The sequence below is a fragment of the Schistocerca serialis genome, chromosome 3 (assembly GCF_023864345.2).
Source record: "Schistocerca serialis cubense isolate TAMUIC-IGC-003099 chromosome 3, iqSchSeri2.2, whole genome shotgun sequence".
In the NCBI taxonomy this organism is placed as follows: Eukaryota; Metazoa; Arthropoda; class Insecta; order Orthoptera; family Acrididae; genus Schistocerca; species Schistocerca serialis.
The window spans coordinates 467,437,884-467,457,529 of record NC_064640.1 but is presented as its reverse complement, the minus strand read 5'-3'; positions in this window follow the sequence as shown (position 1 = coordinate 467,457,529).

Sequence of the window (19,646 nt, the reverse complement as noted above, 5' to 3'; positions counted from 1 at the left end):
GCCTGCTCGCTGTCCGTCTCCGCTGCTGCCTGCTGTCCGTCCGTCCGTCTGTTCGCCGTCACCGCCGTCGCCGCCAGCCGGTGCTCGTCGCCGCCAGCCGGTGCTCGTCGCCGCCGCCGCCGCCGCCGCCGCCTGGTCGCAGCCGCCGCCGCCTGGTCGCCGCCGCCGCCGCCTGGTCGCCGCCGCCATCGCCGTCCGACCCTGGTCTTCGGCCGTCCTCGTCTACCTCCGTCTTTGTCTTCGTCTGTCCCCGGTTTGTGTCCTTCCCTTTTCGTTCTGTGCGTTATTGTTTCACCCTGTCGTCATGTCCGCCCCCACCACCACCGCCACCATTACCACCACCGCCATAGTTTACACTTCCCCTTCCGCCGCCTCCACCACTATAACGTGGTGTGCCCAGTCCCACCTCCCTCCTTCCATCCCACCTCTTCTCACTCTCCCTTCGCCCTCACTCTTTGTCGCCCCCTCTCCAGCTTCTTCCTCCCGCTCCTCTCGATCTGATCCATTCCCCCCAGTCCCCCAGCCTGTCACTGCAGCTCCGGCTAGGGTGGTGGCCCGTCGGGCCACTGTCCATGCCCAGCTCTCCTCGTCGCCTTCGCCATCACCGCCGCCACCGTCATCGTCGCCGTCGTCTTTGCCGTCACCGTCACCGTCACCGTCACAATCACCATCTCCGGCACCAACTCCAGCCCCGGGACCTGCCACTCCCCGCCACATTCCTGTTGTTCCCATCCCCCACACCTCCTCCGCCGCCGTCAAGCGCCCCAGTGGCACCCCTGCCTCGTCTGCTCCCAAATAGGCCCCGCCTCGTCCCCCTTCCCCCACCCCTGATGCCATGGATGTCTCCCCGCCCGTCCCTGCCCCCTCCTCCTCCACATCTACCCCCTCCTCCTACCGCTACCTCCTCTCCCGTCCGGATCCCTCCCTCCTTGAAGCCCGGAACCTCACCCTCTTCCTTCGCCAGAATTGTACTGGTGCCCCCATCTCCCTTTTCACTCCTTGCCGTGATTCGGTACTCATCTCCTCCCCCAGCCCTACCCTCCACACAGACCTCCTTTCCCACATCCCTGTCACCCGCTTTGGCCCTCATGCCTCTCTCACCCCTGCTCCCTCGCCACCACCCTCCCGCCAACCCCAACCTCCGCGTCGACCGCCGACCCTCACCGCCGTGATCACTCGGCTCAGTCCAGTGATCACAGAGGAGGAGGTGTTGACGGAGCTTCAGGCCCATCCCCATCTGGAGGTGTGTGCGGTTCGCTGGATCCATAAAGCTGCTGGCCCCACCCGCCTTATGCGGGTTTTTTCTGAGCACGCCCCCTCCATAGACCATCTCCTGAAGGAGGGTGCCCTCCTTTTTCACCAGCGTTATAAGGTTGACCCCTCCCATTCCCCTCCTCAATCCCTGCGCTGCCAGGGGTGTCTGTGCTATAACGCGCACCCCACAGCTTAATGCCGCGAGGGCCCCACCAGCCCGCATTGTAGGCAAGCGCACCTCCTCAGGCAGTGCCCTAACCTCCAATCCCCTCCTTCCTGCAATACCTGCAATCTCCCCCATCCCACCTACTCCCAAAAGTGTAAACCCCGACCCCCTCCGACCACTCCTGAACTCACCGTACCTGTCCGTCCCCTGGATGCCCCCAACCCTCCTGGAAATTCCCTTCGTCCCCCTCCCCCGCCGCTGAGGACATCATCAGGTTCATCACCATCGTCCTTCACAATGTTCACCCCTTTCAGCGCCCCCACACCCTCCAGCAGATCTCCCTTGCCGCCCGTTCCATATTCCAACTCAAGATGTACGCCACCTACTCCAACAACCAGGCCCATTTCACCTTCTCCTGTCTTGACACCCTCATCTAAATCCCTGTCATGGCGCGACAGCAATGTATCCTTTTCAACAATATCCGCTCCCTCTCCGCCAACAAGAACCTCTTCCTGCACACCCTTGCGACCCGCCGTGTGGATGCCTTCCTCCTCAATGAAACCTTCCTCCAACCCCACCACTCCATCCACACCTCACCCTATCTCCTCCACCGCTCCGATAACCCCCTCCCAATTGCGCGTGGCGGAGTTGCCATTGGTCACCACCGCCAGATCCCCGTTTGGCTCCAACCTCTCCTTCCTGACCCCACCGAACACCTGATCCTTAGTCTCTTCTTCCCCGGCCTTACCGTTACCTGCGCCACCATCTATGTCCGCCCTAACGCCCCTATTCCCTTCGACTTCCTCTCCCACATTAACTGTACCTTCTCCTCCTACATGATCGCCGCCGACCTCAACATCCATAGTCGTTCCGCCGCCCAGTTACGGCGGTGGCATCGGTTCCTCTCCTCCCTTCAAGGCGACCTCATCCCCATCCCCCAGCACACCCGTCCCGAATCCAACTCCACTCCTGATGTTATCCTCTCCTCCCCCAACCTCCTTGGCCGCATAACGGTGGATGTCCTGGAGCCTATTGGTAGCGACCATCTCCCTGTCCTCCTCACCATTTCAGACGGTCGTCGCCCTCACCCCGACCCTCGTACTGACCCTCCCCCTAAGTATGTCCTCGACTATTCCCGTGCCGACTGGAATGCCTACCGGGATACCCTTTCCACCCAGGTCGATAGCCACCCTTTCACCTACCACCACCCTGACGATGTCACCCATGCTGCCTCCTTTCTCCAGCAGACCTGGTCTGAGGCCATGACGGCCCACGTCCCTACTGTCGCCATCCACCCCTACCGTCCTACATTACCCCCACAGGCCATACTCCTCCTCCGTGAATCCCGTCGCTCTACCGTGCCTTCCTCCGCACGTGTGACCCGGACACACTACGATGCCACCGGCAACTCCAGCAACACATTCGTAATTTGCTCGCGGCTAGAAACGCCGGGACTGGCGACAGACATGCACCCATTTAAATGCTACCCTACCAATCAACTCATCCTAGTTCTGGTCGGCCTTCCGTTGCCTTACCGGAACTAAACCCTCCCCTTATTCTCCTCTTCTCCATGATGATCACCCTTTCCCTGACACCCTTAGTAAGGCCAATCACTTTGCCTCCTACCTCTCTGATGTATTTTCCATCCCCAATGATCCCCAGTTCGATTACTCCCTCTTCCAGGATGTCCGCGATCGAACTGGCACATCCGTCCCTCCTCTCGCTCCTGGTTTCCAGTACTTGGACAACATTGCACACACGGAACTCAATGTCCCTATCACTACACAGGATCTCATTGCTACACTCCGCACAAAACGCAACACTGCTCCTGGTCACGATCGTGTCACCTACCGTCACATTCGTGAAGCTCCTGGTTCTTTCCTCTCCACTCTGGCCGGGCTCTACAATGTAGTCCTGTCCACCGGTTACTACCATGACCTGTGGAAAACCTCCCGTATCCCCATGTTCCTTAAACCTGGCAAACCGCCGTCCGCCATCTCCTCCTACCCTCCCATCAGCCTTACCTCGGTCTTATGGAAGGTCCTGGAATCTATTCTCACCCGACGCATCCACCAACATCTCCGCCAGCACCGCCTCCTTCCCGTTACCCAGTGTGGCTCTCGGCCGTCCTTCTCTTCCGACGATCTTCTCCTTCACCTCACTCATCTCCTTTCCGAACAGCTTAATTCCCGTCGCTCCGCAATCTTCCTCTCCCTGGACCTCGAACGTGCATATGACCGCGTATGGCATTCCGGTCTCCTCTTCAAGCTCCAAACCTTCGCCCTTCCCATTAACTACGTCCGTCTGATCGGCTCCTTTCTCTCCCGCCGTCCTTCCTATGTCACCATCCATAACACAGATTCCTACACCTTTTTCCCCTCTGCCGGTGTGCCCCAAGGCTCCGTCCTCTCCCCCCTACTGTACCTTTTGTACACGGCGGACATGCCGCCGCCGTCAGCCCCTGTCCACCTTCTCCAGTTTGCCGATGACACCGCCTTCCTTGCCCTTGCCCCCACCCTACAGCGCTCCCAACACCTTCTCCAATCCCATCTTGACCGGTTCACCGCTTGGTGCAACCAGTGGTTGCTCAAGGTCAATCCCTCCAAAACCCAGGCGATCATTGTAGGCAAAACCACCCCTTCCTTCCGCCTCCTTGATTTCTATCTCACCATCTATGGCCGTCCTATCGCCCTCACTCCCACCCTTAAGTACCTTGGCGTCACCCTCGACCGTCGCATCTCCTGGACTCCCCATCTCCGGACAATGCAAGCCAAGGCACGCTCCCGCCTCAGTCTCCTCAAGCTCCTCTCTGGCCGTACGTGGGGTCTGGACCCCTCCAGCATTCTCCACACCTATAAGTCCCTCATCCGCCCTATCCTTTGTTATGCCCATCTGGCTTGGATCTCCGCCCCCCCCCTACCTTTTATAAATCCCTCCAAATCCTTGAACGTCATGCTCTCCGCCTCACCTATCGCATCCGTCTCCCCTCCCCCATGCGGATCCTGTACAATCTCATCCCCTTCCCCCACCTCCTCCTTTTCCTTGAAAGGATACAGATCCTGTACAACTCCCGCAAACGCGATCCACCTCAACCGCTCGTGTCCCCGATCCTATCCCCCCCCCGCCCGCTGCCCCGCCTGTATTCCCACATCCCACCTGGTCTCCATCTCTCCATCCTTCTTACCCTCTCCCAAGGTGGCTTCCGCCAGCTCCCCCTCCCTGATGATGTCCTCGTCCCCTCCATCTACCCCTCCTATCAACTTTGACCCTGCCCCACCCCCCACTTCCGGTGTCCTTTCCTTTCGACACCCTCCCTCCCTTCTCTTCTCTTCCCTTCTTTTCCCTTTTCCCCCGCCCCCTCCCTCCACCCCTCTTCCCCCGGGCTTCCCCTCCCCCTTCCTCCCTCCCCACCTCTCTCCCATGCCCGTGGCATCTCTGTTCTCCACTCTCGCTCTCCCACTCCCCTTCCTCCTCCTCCTCTCTTGGCAGGTCCCCGGACTTGTACACGCTCAGTGGACTTTCGCGCGCCGGCGATCGTCGCCATCTGTGTGTCGTGTGTGCGCCTCGATTTGTGTTTAGTGTTCTGTCACCGTCACGCATCAACTGTTCACGTGTGCCTTCGCCGTCATCCGTGTTCTGTGCGCCATGTCACCAAGTGTTTCCTGTTTTTTCGAGTCCAGCGTGAACAGCTTCACGTTTATTGTTTTTTAAATCTCCTTTTTTTGCCCGCCGTTTTTACTGTAGTGTCTGTATCACCTATATGTCTTGTTATTGTTCCACTTAAGGCTGAAGAGCAGCGTACTATGCTGCTGCCAGCCCGCCTGTATCAGGTGATGAAAATTACAATAAAGGAAAAAAAATAAGTTTCATACCTTTCTAATGTAAGCTATGATGTTCATTGTCCTTAGGTCACCTTCTGAAGAAGACAAATTTAAATTTTTTGGAACCTAGGTAAAGAATTCTTTATCCATTGCAACTGGTCGGCTGTTTATAATTTTATTATGTGGAACCGTTGCTGTTGTGCAGCTATGTTTAAAATACTGATAGTTTAATTATTTTCTTTGCGTGTTTTTGGTACTTGCATTGATTAATTCATAAATTTCGGGCGTATTATAGTATCTGAGAGTTGGGCATCTCATTTTAGTACCTGAATAGTGTAAATTCGCGTAGTCGTCTGTCTTCTGTTTTTGTTTTGAACGGCCAGTGTTGGTTGGTCACAGCCAGTGTGTTCCCTGCCGCCGTTAGATGAGCAGCTGCCAGCAGAAAGTCGTATACTCCTAGCTCAGTTATTTGTTACATAGTTTAATTCTTCATTTCTTTGCGTGTTTTTGGTACTTGCATTGTATATTTTATAACTTTCGGGCGTATTATAGTATTTGAGATCTGTAGCATCGCATTTTAGTACCTAAATAGTGTAAAATCGCGTAGTCTCCTTCCGCCGCCGAGCAATGTATCAGCAGTGCGCAAGTAGCAGCATTACTGCGTATACTAGGCAATCTTGTATTTTAATAACCGTTTAAATTTTGTGTCGATCTGTTTGTGCTCTCTGTACATTAGTTCAGACGTTCTTTGCACAACAGTTATTAGCATGGAAAGGGACCTCAACTGCTGTGTTCGGATGCAGTCTGAGTTGGCATCCCTTCGCTCCCAGCTTCAGGCAGTGTTGGCTTCGGTCACACAGTTTGAGGCTGTTGCCCATGGGCATCACTGTGGGGTTCCGGATGGGGGTTTGTCGGGGACGGCCAGCTAGTCCCAAGCATCCCCCGATCGGGCTACGACTGTGGCTGCCCAGGGTACTGCCCGCATTGAGGATGATCCCTCACCTGTGGTAGAGTGGGAGGTCGTCTCGAGGTGTGGCAGGGGGCGAAAGACATTCCGGAGGGCTGAACGGAAGGCCTCTCCAGTTTTTCTGACGAACCGGCTTCAGGCGCTGTCTCAGGCTGATGCTGATCTTTGGCCGGACGTGCCTGCTTGTCCTGTTCCAGAGGTTGCCTCTCAGTCTGCAAGATCCGGGCGGTCGCAAAGGGTGGGCTTATTGGTACTTGGGGCTCCAACGTCAGGCACGTAATGGAGCCCGTTAGGGATATGGCAGCAAGAGAGGGGAAGAAAACCAATGTGCACTCCATGTGCATAGTGGGGGGAGTCATTCCAGATGTGGAAAGGGTCCTTCCGGATGCCATGAAGAGTACAGGGTGCACTCATCTACAGGTGGTCGCTCATGTCAGCACCAATTATGTGTGTCGCTATGGATCGGAGGAAATCCTCTCTGGTTTCCGGCGGCTATTTGATTTGGTGAAGACTGCTAGTCTCGCTTGCGGGATGAAAGCAGAGCTCACCATCTGCAGCATTGTCGACAGGACTGACTGCGGACCTTTGGTACAGAGCCGAGTGGAGGGTCTGAATCAGATACTGAGGCGGTTCTGCGACCGTGTGGGCTGCAGATTACTCGACTTGCGCCGTAGGGTGGTGGGGTTTCGGGTTCCGCTGGACACGTCAGGAGTCCACTACACGCAGCAAGCGGCTACACGGGCAGCAGGGGTTGTGAGTCGTGGACTGGGCGGATTTTTAGGTTAGATGGCCTCCGGCAAGTACAGAAAGGGCAACAGCCTCCAACTGTGCTGGGCAAAGTCAGGACATGTGGGGACCAAGCAGCAATCGGTATTGTAATTGTAAACTGTCGAAGCTACATTGGTAAAGTAACGGAACCTCAAGCGCTGATAGAAAGCACCGAAGCTGAAATCGTTATAGGTACAGAAAGCTGTTTGAAGCCAGAGATAAATTCTGCCGAAATTTTTACAAAGGCACAGGCGGTGTTTAGGAAGGATAGATTGCATGCGACCGGTGGTGGCGTGGTTGTCGCTGTTAGTAGTAGTTTATCCTGTAGTGAAGTAGAAGTGGAGAGTTCCTGTGAATTATTATGGGTGGAGGTTACACTCAACAACAACGCTAGGTTAATAGTTGGCTCCATTTACCGACCTTCCGACTCAGCAGCATTAGTGTCAGAACAACTGAGAGAAAATTTGGAATACATTTCACATAAATTTTCTCAGCACGTCATAGTCTTAGGTGGAGATTTCAATTTACCAGATATAGACTGGCACACTCAGATGTTTAGGACGGGTGGTAGGGAGCAATTAAACAGAGAACCGAGTCGTGGAGATAACATCTTGGACCTACTGATAACAAACAGACCCGAAATTTTCGACTCTGTAAGTGCAGAACAGTGAATCAGTGATCATAAGGCCGTTGCAGCATCTCTGAATATGCAAGTTAATAGGAATATAAAAAAAGGGAGGAAGGTTTATCTGTTTAGCAAGAGTAATAGAAGGCAGATTTCAAATTATCTAACAGATTAAAACGAAAATTTCTGTTCCGTCACTGACAATGTTGAGTGTTTATGGAAAAAGTTCAAGGCAATCGTAAAATGCGCTTTAGAAAGGTACGTGCCGAGTAAAACTGGGAGGGACTGGAAAAACCCACCGTGGTTCAACAACAAAGTTAGGAAACTACTGCGAAAGCAAAGAGAGCTTCACTGCAAGTGTAAACGCAGCCAAAACCTCTCAGACAAAAAGAAGCTAAACGATGTCAAAGTTAGCGTAAGGAGGGCTATGCGTGAAGCGTTCAGTGAATTCGAAAGTATAATTCTATGTACCGACTTGACAGAAAATCCTAGGAAGTTCTGGTCTTACGTTAATTCAGTAAGTATCTCGTTGGTTGGTTGGTTGTGTTGGGGAAGGAGACCAGACAGCGAGGTCATCGGTCTCATCGGATAAGGGAAGGACGCGGAAGGAAGTCGGCCGTGCCCTTTGAAAGGAACCATCCCGGCATTTGCCTCGAGCGATTTAGGGAAATCACGGAAAACCTAAATCAGGATGGCCGGACGCGGGATTGAACCGTCGTCCTCCCGAATGCGAGTCCAGTGTCTAACCACTGCGCCACCTCGCTCTGTAAGTGGCTCGAAACAGCATATCCAGACACTCCGGGAGGATGATGGCATTGAAACAGGGGATGACACGCGTAAAGCTGAAATACTAAACACCTTCTTCCAAAGCTGTTTCACAGAGGAAGACCGCACTGCAGTTCCTTCTCTAAATCCTCGCACAAACGAAAAAATGGCTGACATCGAAATAAGTGTCCAAGGAATAGAAAAGCAACTGGAATCACTCAACAGAGGAAAGTCCACTGGACCTGACGGGATACCAATTCGATTCTACACAGAGTACGCAAAAGAACTTGCCCCCCTTCTAACAGCCGTGTACCGCTATTCTTTAGAGGAGCGGAAGGTTCCAAATGATTGGAAAAGAGCACAGGTAGTCCCAGTCTTCAAGAAGGGTCGTCGAGCAGATGCGAAAAACTATAGACCTATATCTCTGACATCAATCTGTTGCAGAATTTTAGAACGTGTTTTTTGCTCGAGTATCATGTCGTTTTTGGAAACCCAGAATCTACTCTGTAGGAATCAACATGGATTCCGGAAACAGCGATCGTGTGAGACCCAACTCGCTTTATTTGTTCATGAGACCCAGAAAATATTAGATACAGGCTCCCAGGTAGATGTTATTTTCCTTGACTTCCGGAAGGCGTTCGATACAGTTCCGCACTGTCGCCTGATAAACAAAGTAAGAGCCTTCGGAATATCAGACCAGCTGTGTGGCTGGATTGAAGAATTTTTGGCAAACAGAACACAGCATGTTGTTATCAATGGAGAGACGTCTACAGACGTTAAAGTAACCTCTGGCGTGCCATAGGGGAGTGTTATGGGACCATTACTTTGCACAATATACATGAATGACCTAGTAGATAGTGTCGGAAGTTCCATGCGGCTTTTCGCGGATGATGCTGTAGTATACAGAGAAGTTGCAGCATTAGAAAATTGTAGTGAAATGCAGGAAGATCTGCAGCGGATAAGCACTTGGTTCAGGGAGTGGCAACTGACCCTTAACATAGAGAAATGTAATGTATTGCGAATACATAGGAAGAAGAATCCTTTATTGTATGGTTACGTGATAGCGGAACAAACACTGGTAGCAGTTACTTCTGTAAAATATCTGGGAGTATGCGTGCGGAACGATTTGAAGTGGAATGATCATATAAAATTAATTGTTGGTAAGGCGGGTACCAGGTTGAGATTCATTGGGAGAGTCCTTAGAAAATGTAGTCCATCAACAAAGGAGGTGGCTTACAAAACATTCGTTCGACCTATACTTGAGTATTGCTCATCAGTGTGGGATCCGTACCAGATCGGGTTGACGGAAGAGATAGAGAAGATCTAAAGAAGAGCGGCGCGTTTCGTCACAGGGTTATTTGGTAACCGTGATAGCGTTACGGAGATGTTTAGCAAACTCAAGTGGCAGACTTTGCAATAGAGGCGCTCTGCATTGCGGTGTAGCTTGCTCGCCAGGTTTCGAGAGGGTACGTTTCTGGATGAGGTATCGAATACTTATACCTCCCGAGGAGATCACGATTGTAAATTTAGAGAGATTCGAGCGCGCACGGAGGCTTTCAGACAGTCGTTCTACCCGCGAACTATAAGCGACTGGAACAGAAAATTGAGGTAATGACAGTGGCACGTAAAGTGCCCTCCACCACACACCGTTGGGTGGCTTGCGGAGTATAAATGTAGATGTAGATGTAGAATGTGTATTGGATAGAGGAAGGTTCAAAGTTTTTCCACAGCTGCGTTGTTGCTTGTTTAATTTACACTACGACTTCACTACAAGCGAATTCATTTTATGTGTTATAATTCGCGCTCATTCAATCCATTGTTCAAGCGCAATGTGCATTCCTCTGTAGATTCAGCCTCAGCTCAAGCAGATTTATGACTTGCACACAAAACTCTCGGAAGTTGATTACGTATGCTAAGGAGAGAGCGCTTGTCGCCCACGCACGTCTGATAAAAATGTCGTGGTTGTCAGAGATGCGTTCACACGGAGCACTCTGAAGTCCACAAGACGGGCAGGCGGGAAACTTCAGCCTCCTCAAACAACGGTCCGGTGTGTTCGGAAACGACGCTTGTTCTCGAAGCCCCATAACTTGCAGTTACTGCATCATTTACGTACCGGCAACCGTAAGAGAATGTACTAGTTTAGCATTTCAGTCTCCAGGATATGGCAGGGGATACTTTTTCCGAACGATTCATATTTCCGGACGAATCGACGTTTCATCAATTGGATGGAGTAACCCGCCATACTTTAAAAATTTATAGGTCACAAAATGCTGGTGTCGCAGTCGAACATGAAAGAGACTCACCAGAATAGTCTGTGTTTGGTGTCATTTCTATTCACAAAGTTTATAGACCTTTCTGTGGCAAGAATGTCATATCTGGACATGTTTCAAAATTAGATATTGCGTCAACTTCACGAAGATTCCAATCATTTGACTGTTACGCAAGACAGAGTCTAGCTTTACTATCACCATGAGGTGCAGAGTTATCTTAACACCAAAATGATATAACCTTCGATTCGAAGAGCTGGACAACAAGACCTTTTTCATTGTTTTTGGCCTTCTAGGCCAGTAGCACTTACACCATGTGATATTTGTCTGTGAGGATGTGTAGAAGACAGAGACTTTGTCGTACCTGTGGCAGCTACTCTTCAATAACTGAGAAATCAAACTGCTGAATCAGTCGATTCAGTAAATAGGAACCTGTTGATTCCTATGTAAAATGAAAGAGACTAGCGTATATACGTTTGTCGAGCAACGCATGACGCTCTGGTTGAGTGTATGGTATAGTTTCTGTGCGAAAATAAAACTCTGAGCCTTTCACTGTCCAGTGAGAACAATGTGTATCATAGTTTCTCGACACTAAATATCTGAAATCTGTTCGTCCTCTTTGAATAAAGATTTACATTGTCTTCGTAGAATCGTGTCAACTAAGCTTACTTCCATGCCCTCAATCCAAGATATTGTAACAGAGAATTTCACTTCAGTGTCTACTCTATCTTCGAACCAGTTTGTGTTTCAGTTATACCCAGTGTAGTGCAATGATAAAACAAGCGTATTATTTGTGTCTCAATAATAGTGCCATCAGTGTTTCTGTGATTAGATACTTCTGTAGACAATTACATTCAAATGTTTATTTTCAAATGTTTATTCAAATGTATTTAGCATTTCTTCCTTTTCATTGACGTTGTCCTATTGTCTACGCCTCTTCTTATTTGTGAGGTCTTTTTTTTATACTAATACCTGGTGTTACGTTTTGTGTGTCCGTCTCTTCTTAAATATTCATTACCTAGATATCCGTTAATGGTATTGTATCAATGTGAGACAGTTGCTAACATTTCTTCTTCCCTTTTCGTTCTCATATGATATGTTTTCAGGTTGGTCTCTATTACGAGAACCATTATTAATTGTATACACTACGTGATCAAAAGTATCCGGACACCCCCAAAAACATACGTTTCGCACATTAGATGCATTGTGCTGCCACCTACATCCAGGTACTCCATATCAGCGACCTCAGTAGTCATCAGACATCGTGAGAGAGCAGAATTGGGCGCTCCGCGAAACTCACGGACTTCGAACGTGGTCAGGTGATTGGGTGTCACTTGTGTCTTACGTCAGTACGCGACATATCCACACTCCTACACATCCCTAGATCCACTGGTTGCGTCGTGATAGTGATGTGGAAACGTGAAGGGACACGAACAGCACAGAAGCGTACAGGGTGACCTCGTCTGTTGACTGAAACAGACCGCCGACGGTTGAAGACGGTCGTAATGTGTAAAAAGGCAGACGTCTATCCAGACCATCACACAGAAATTCCAAACTGCATCAGGATCCACTGAAAGTAATACAACAATTAGGTGAGAGGTGAGAAAACTTGAATTTCATGTTCGAGCGGCTGTTCGGAAGCCATACATCATATCAGTAAATGCCAAACGACGCCTCACTTGGTCGACCGGGGTGGCAGAACGGTTCTAGGCGCTTCAGTCTGGAACCGCGCGACCACTACGGTCGCAGGTTCGAATCCTGCCTCGGGCATGGATGTGTGTGATGTCCTTAGGTTGGTTAGGTTTAAGCAGTTCTAAGTTCTAGGGGAATGATGACCTCCGATGCTAAGTCCCATAGTGCTCAGAGCCATTTGAACCGTTTGAACGCCTCGCTTGGTGTAAGGAGCGTTATCATTGGACGATTGAACAGTGGAAAAACGTTGTGTGGAATGGAGTGACGTATCGCGGTACACAATGTGTCAATCCGATGGCAGGGTGTGGGTATGGTGAACGCCCGGTGCACGTCATCTGCCAGCGTGTGTAGCGTCAATAGTAAAATTCGCAGGCGGTGGTGTGAAGGTGTGGTGATGTTTTTCATCGAGGGGGCTGGCACACCTTGTTGTTTTGTGTGACACTATCACAACACCGTTCTACGTTAATGTTTTAATCACCTTCTTGCTTCCACTGTTGAAGAGCAATTCGGGGATGGCGATTGTATCTTTCAACACGATCGAGCATTTGTACATAATATATGGACTGTGGCGGCGTGGATACACAACAGTCACATCCCTGTAATGGACTGGCCTGCACAGAGTCCTGACCTGAATCCTACAGAACACCTTTGGGGTGTTTTGGAACGCCGACTTCGTGCCACGCCACACCGACCGATATCGATACCTCTCCTCAGTGCAGCACTCCAACAAGAATTGGCTGCCATTCCCCAAGAAACTTTCCAGCACCTTATTGAGAACGTATGCCTGAGAGAGTGGAGGCTGTCATCAAGCCTATGGGTGGGCCAACACCATATTGAATTCCAGCATTACCGATGGAGGGCGCCGCGAACTTGTAAGTTATTTTCAGCCAGGTGTCCGGATACTGTTTATCACACAGTGTAAATTCAATGTGTTTGTAATCCTACTCTCGTGTTAAGAAAAAACAGAACATTTTCAACGACTAGAGACAGGACGTTGATATTCAGAGGAAAAATATAGTAGTATGTTCTACAAATATTATTAGCATTTCAGTCACCTCGGTTCATTATGTGTCCTGTTGCCTAGTAGGCACAGGGTCCTCCATGGTCCCTGATAACTTGTTCCTTGCGTGATGGCATCGACGCATAAAGGGCGGAAATGGCGTCCTGTGGTATAGCTATTGATGCTGCATTCACCTGATTCTAAAGTTCATCTGTGGTGATTGGCATTGTATCATAGCACTGTACCTATCGTTTCACCATATTCCACTAATTTTTGATGGGCAAAAAGCAAGAGGCTGACATACTGTGACACCAAGAAAGTATTTGTTCGTGCAGCAACACGTGGTCGTGCATTGTCTTACTGAAAAATGGCGTCTCATGTGTTGCGAGGAAAGGGAATGGCTGCAGGTCTCAGGATAACATTCACATAGGTCACACTGGTCATATTGCCCTCAACACTCATCAACTTTGATTTGTGATTATACCCAACAGCACCCTTTACCATAAGGCCTGCAGTTGGTATTCTGTGTCTTGTGCGAATGCAGTCACTGTGATGTCGCTCCACCTGTCTGCACCGAACCAAAATGCGACTATCACTTTCAAGGAAACAGAATACGGATTCGCCGAAAACACTAACTGATGGCATTCCTGTTCCCAGTGACGTCGTTCCACACACCGCTTAGCATGTTTATGCACATTCGTTAAAGGTAGACGGAGGAGTGGAAGACGCGCACCTAACGCATGCCGACGGACTGTCACCTCTGGTAGCTTACGATGTGTTCCACTGTTCCACTGTTGCGACACAGCCGACTACGCACGTCTGGGTTGTGCAACATGATCCATCTCGTCGTGTTCTGCCTTCCGTGAAACATTCTTCATACACCCGTTGCATTGCCGAAACACTGCGTCCCACAAGAGCAGTCATTTCCCGAATGGCTGCATTACACTCTCTCACGCCCAATAATGCGCCCTCTTTCAAATTCACTGATTTGACGGTAAGGTTCGTGCATACTTCTGCGAGATATCCTGCACGTCTGCTCAAGTCACACTGATTAATTACCTTCAGATTATAGCGACAACGAGAGCCGCAGACATATTTTACCGGTAGGTGGTGTTGCGCCATGGTATCGATGTTGACCTTAACCCACAGGCCGACATGGTTTAAATGCTAATCATTTCTACCGAACATACTAATGTACATGTCTTGTGAAAATGGGCGTCGTATCTTGAGTGGTTGAAGGTTTTCTGTTTTTTTTCTGAATTTGAGTATATCTCTCTGTTTATAATTCGTAATGATCGGCTATGACCTGTCAGCCTATGCTCGTACTTTGGAATTAATGCATAATTAATATTTGTAGACACGCTTCAGAAAATCTCAGATAACCATTTTGGTTGATAGTATTAGTATTTTCTCCTATGTTTTAATACTTGTTTTAACGTTTTTGCCTGTGTGATTAGTAATGATCAGTTACTCGTTGTATATTTTTGTGATTAGTGTTTTGCTTCTTATAATGTCAGTTTAATTGTAAACTTGATGTTATTAAGATATCCATTATATGATCACACAACCTGTAATTTTATAAAACTTTTAATAGTTTGTTCTTTAAAGATTTGACACAACTGTAACTTTGCATTTAATGTTTTATTCCTGACGCAATTACCCAAACGATAATCTTGCTTTTAATATAGTTTTCTTTACACAATAAACATGTAGACCAACTGGGTGAAGATTAGTTTTCTTTATTTAATCTTTTCAAGATACTGGAAATATATCAGTGGTGTTCTTTCTTTTTTTCGTCAGAAGAGAAATTTCCTTGTTCCTAATTCTATACGGCAAACTTAAAAAGAAACTGTTACGGTGTAAAATTTTCCCAAGCAGAAGTGGGATGAAAGTGGTATTACTTTTGCCTCCTTTCATAACTTAACACTTCATGGACTACTAATGTCGAAAGTTTTTTGTGCTTCTGAGGCTGTTCAGATACTTGAGAAAGGGGCAGAAGAAAGCCGTTCTGTTTTCATCTCATTTGAGATCAATAAACCAGTTCCTTGTCCCCTACCATACACGGGATGTCGGTTTGTACAATATGGATGGACAAGTGAGTGCTTCTCAAATGTAGCGAGATATGTAAAAGCAGTTTGGAGAATAGCAATACTAACCTAAACGTTTCTGTTCCGAAGACGTCCTCTAACACAGTGTGCTACAAACATAATCTTGACGCTTTTCTGTGTCGATTCTATCGGCTAACAGAATGACATCGTCCTCCCCCATACAAACAAACAACGGACACCGTGAGGCTCGTTTTTTTAGTTATTCTTGTGCCCATCATCTTAGCGTGAGTATGCTTCTTCCTCTGGCATACGACCTTCCTAATTCAGGTTGGTTTGTGTGGGTTTACTTGTCAACAGATGTGACTGAAGAGCGTTTTCATGAAGTAACTAATAATTAATGCTTATGGCGTAACGCACATGCATTCAAAAAAATTAAATTCGTGTATTAGGTGAAATCTTGCAGATATGTCTTTTCCTTAGTCCATTACTAACCATGCACTATGTTAGTTGTTGCAAAGCTTAGTATTTCATGTTTGGATATAACTTTTCAATGCTAGTGTGTTCACTGAGTATTAATTTGTCACGGCATGCAACGTCAATGAATTTTTTTCATTGTAGCAGATTTTTTGTGCATTATGTGTAATGGTTTACTGTACTATCCCCTTGCAGTCCCAAAGTCCACTTACTGTTCTTTCATGTAATCACTTTCGGCAATCTTTCGTCTTTATATTCAAGAACGGTCCTGTTGGTTTCCAGTTTGTACACGATATGCCCTGTAGTTCGAGCCCATCCTGTGTGTGGCACTGTCCACCATGTGCTTTCGTACTTGGGCTTTACAGTAAAAGATCCTTTCTATTAGAAGCCGTGCAACTCATTAAATCTAACAAACACTGTTGCATACTTATAATTCTCAGTGCGTCGAATCTATTGGAAGAAAAGTGCTTTTCTTCGCTGAGTGACTCTGTCCTTCCCTTGATTTTCGTAGCATGCCTCTTTAACTACGTGATAATAACTACATTCAGTACTACTTATCCCAATATGCACGATAAACACATCCGGCACGATTTCTTTCATTAACGTCCAAACCACCAAATTCCATTGTCCTTGCTGATCATGTAATTAATTACATACTTACTTATTGAAGTCGTAGTTGTTTGTGACGAATTGAATATATCGGATTTCGAGAGGTTGCCCTTATGTAATAAATGTTCAATTGATTAACTGGTTCCTCCTTGATTCCCTGTTCTCCGCTCTGTAGTCCTCTCAGTACTCTCATATGTGTTAAATTGGTGTGAAATTACATTCCCCAAGAGATATTTCTGACAGTGGGAGTAACCGAGTAATATAGTTGCACACAGTATGAGAAATGAAACCTTATGCCTGACTTAAAGTCTTTTTTACCAAATTAAGTCGTGGTTTATTTATCATTTAATGTTGGTTCGGTACTGCTCTTGCACATACAGTGAGTGAGACAGTGTCTGTATTGGAGTAACAGAAATGAAACATTTTATCACGAATGCCTGAGGAACTTCGATAATCAAACAAAATTAATTCACTATGGTGATAGAGGCAGCTCCTTCAGCGGGCTGGTCGAATGCTACGAAGACAAGAAGTCAATCTTTGCGGCCCCCAAGCTGTGTTTGAGCAAGTGGTAACAAATAGTCGGCCAGAGTGGCCGAGCAATTCTAGGCGCCACAGTCTGGAACCGCGCGACCGCTACGGTCGCAGGTTCGAATCCTGCCTCGGGCATGGATGTGTGTGATGTCCTTAGGTTAGTCAGGTTTAAGTAGTTCTAAGTTATGGGGGACTGATGACCTTAGAAGTTAAGTCCCATAGTGCTCAGAGCCATTTTGTAACAAATAGGAATCTTTTTCTCTTTCACCGTTATTTACAATACCCGCTTCGAAAATTGGCGGCTGTTTCTTAACCTAACACATTTATTTAAAGAATATTCGTAAAGATATTCTACAGTGGTGCAGAAGGAATTTCCTAACAGAAAATTCTTTGATTCACCCTGAAACACTCTTATACAATAGAGGAAAATATGCAACTCTCTCATGGACTAAGTCATTTTCATATTCAAGTGAAGTGTCAGGTAGTTCATTATTGTTGGAATATATGATAGCAAATTACGACGAAATGAAACTCACATAACATAGTAAAGCGTGCCAAAACAGCCTCAGCGTAACCCCCTCTAGCAAAAATGCAAGCGTCTATTCTCACATGCTAAAGATCATAAAGATTCAGAATGGTATCCAGCGATAAATTGTCCACAAACATATAGCGCCTTTTGTCTTATTTCGGCAGTGGTTCTTGCAGTCCCTGGAGAACGAGTAAGTTCCCGCTTAATCATGTCCACTTACGTTCAATTGGAGAGTTATCTGCTGGTCTGGATGACCATAGCAGTTGTCGTACACGACGAAGAGCATGTAAGTCTCAACAGCCGTAGTTAGATATGCATTATCCTACTGAAAAAGCACATTACTTTCCTGTCGAAAAATGGTACTAGCACGGGGATAAAAACGCGAGTAGTATAGCGGGTATTGGTTACTTTATCCTATAGAAACAAAAAATGTGAATATGAACTGTAATTGATCCTCCCCTGCCCCTCACACCATGAATCCAGGGCTGGGACCCATGTGTCATCGGCGAATGCACTCAGGATAAGGCAGCTGAACAGATCTGCTCCTTACACGCGAACGTCCATTGCACGCATACGTACAGATCCTACTCTCGTCAACACTCCGACGACACCAGAGTACCCATGATCGGCGGTGTTGTGGCGTCTGTTGTAGGCTAGCCAGATTCATGTATGTTCTTTGTCCCGCTGCTAGCAGATAGTCCCTAATGATCCCTGGTGACACAGCTGGTGCGACATGTGCCCAGATGTCGCACCTGGAAAACGTTGGGTTGGCCACCGCCGCTATCGCTCGCACAACTCATCGATCTAAAAGTGCGTCTGTACAACGCAGATGTCCAGAATATGGTCTACAGGTATGGGAATATTTCAGAGCCCACTGTTGAAAGTACCAACACACCACTGATAGACTGTGACATACATGTGCAACAGTCGGTCGATACATCTACCCGGCTTGTTTAAATGGCTGAAGTTGTGGGACAGTCGCCAGTGGGGTGTGTTAGTGCTGAAAAATGACTGCTGCCAACGCTGTTTGCCATTAAGCTCAGTTCAATTACTGACTGTAGACTCAAACCTGAAGGTGCACAAATAAACTCCTGAGCCCTATACGATCGCCGACGACCGTGACAAATGATTAAATAAAACTATAGCCTCACAGTATGCAAATAATGTATATAGCCGTATCTGACTTATTTCAGTGCTAATGTCATACCTTAGAAGCCATTACTGAGGCTGCTTTTGATCCTTGTATTATACACAGGGTTTTCACCATGTTTTGAGAGATGATAATTCCAAAGAACATTAATGAATTCATTCACTGTCACACAGATGTCTGAGTACCACGTTTTATGATCAGAACGCTACAGAATGTTCTAGAGGTAACACCAGCAATAATTTTGTCATATGCTCCTGTATTCTGCCACTATTATCCATGTAAATTGTGTTTGCCTACTAACTAACTATCGTTTTCTGCTATATTAAGAGTAGCACAATTGTCCTGTCGTTGATCAGCAGTAACTTAGGTTTGAAGATAACTGCTAATAAATCAGTGCAGGTGCGTGAGTGAACTGTTCACACTGATCGACAAAGGCTGAAATCCTACCTTTTCTTGCTCATTATTAAGGTTTGTATAAAGGAGAAAATTTTCGTGGTGTTTTTTATTATCAACAATTATTTCACTAAAATTTCCATTTCACAGTTTACTGTTTAATTTTTCTGTTAATGTTTTACATGTTCTGAAATATTTTACATTATGCATGTGTGCAGCGCAATGAAAATAAAATTACTTTCATTGCGATAGGATCCGCAGCTGCGATAAAATTTTTGGAAGATTTCTTGATGCTTTCAGTTGCCACTCTCTTTATTTTATGTACGATTATAGAATTTCGGCCTGAGACTATTATCAAGTATTTTATAGGTGAATTTTTTAGTAGTAAATTATGTCATGTATGTAAAATGGCCGAAGGCCGAAACTGTACAATCGTACATGAAATAAACAGAATGGGAGCTCAAGGCATCAAGATATCTTTCAACAAAATAAAATATGCAAAACGAAAACATGATTTACAAAGGGGATGTGGTATTATCAAGGAAAAAACCGAGGAACATATCATACTTTTTGAGCAAACTGAGATT